Below are 1,385 nucleotides of genomic sequence, written 5' to 3'. Positions count from 1 at the left end.
TTAAAATCTAACTAGGCATTTTTAAATAGGAACACAGAAAATAGCAAAAAATATTTCGAACAATTTTGGCATCCCGTTTATACGGCGATAAACATAGAAAAAAAGTTATGTTATGTCAAAATATTATGTTCAAATGTTTAATTATCTTATTAATAAAGTGCGAAAAAAATTAAACACCTCATTGTCGGTTTCTATACTTGGTCAATCGATGGCAATACTTACCTATCAGATACTTATTTTGGGACAGAGGTAGTATATTTTATATTCCTGGCAAACGACGTTTAAGGTATTTTATTTTTTTTTAATAACGGATGTGGTCTTCTTGTTATCCAACTCGCATAATCGAGGTTTTACTGTATGCAGTTTTTTTTTAACTTTGTGACTTGTGTTGATTCTAGAGCGCTCCGAAAAATATTAATTAAATACCAATACGTAGGTACTTCGTGTTTCTACACATGATAATTTTTATAAAGTCTTAATATTCCACAAAGATAGCATTTTTATTTTTATATTTCTTGTTATTTTTGTGTAAAACAAAATTTGTAATTTTGGTGAACAATAACAATAGATTTCTCATATTTTTAGTGCGTGATCTGTTCCAGCGTTGAAAGGACCTTCTGAAAATTTTGGGAAATTTTAATATTGGAATATGTTGTAAATACGACAGTAGGAGTAGCAATATTTTTCGTACGACTTTTTGTTGACTATTGGCGTTTAGTGTTTCTGCGAAATAAAATCTTCATTATGTCTAAAATATCAACAATAATTGTTATTGTTTTTGGTTTAAGCATCTGCAGGGATGTAATAGATGAAAATAAAAACAGTAAAAAATGAAGACAAAACTTTTAGATTGATAAAATGCACCAACTTCCAATCGGAGCACTTCCACTTAAATGTCCCAGCCACCTTCCAGTCCATTAAACATTTTCATTAGTTTATGGTATTGAAAAAGACCTTGGCTTGCGTCCAATAAGCGATGTCGCGAATGGCCACCCACCTCAGTCGTGATACGTTCCTGCTCTCTGGTTGGTTCGAAAATCAGTGATAATGTTTAATGGCTGCGACAGGGAGGCTGTCCTGGACCAAAGCCTGCACCAATCGCCGCTGCAGTAGCGACACCGACGCTCCGACACGTGACACATGTTGCAGGAGCCCACACGAAACAATTCACTTACCTACCTTATGCAACAAAATGCAAATAAGTGCCCATACCGAGCCTTATTGTCAATTCGGTCTTCCTCGAAACGCGAGAAATTACCTCAAGTGTTTAGCTCACGAACGCTTCCTGAAAAGTCCCGTTCGTGTCGAGGTCGAGTTTATGCGCCGAAAATCTTGCTCTTTTTTCCACTTTTATTTGCATATAATGGTGGCTGGTTGCGAATTTT

This window comes from Tribolium castaneum, chromosome 5, assembly GCF_031307605.1.
Source record: "Tribolium castaneum strain GA2 chromosome 5, icTriCast1.1, whole genome shotgun sequence".
Taxonomy (NCBI): domain Eukaryota; kingdom Metazoa; phylum Arthropoda; class Insecta; order Coleoptera; family Tenebrionidae; genus Tribolium; species Tribolium castaneum.
Note: the sequence above shows the minus strand (reverse complement) of the source record.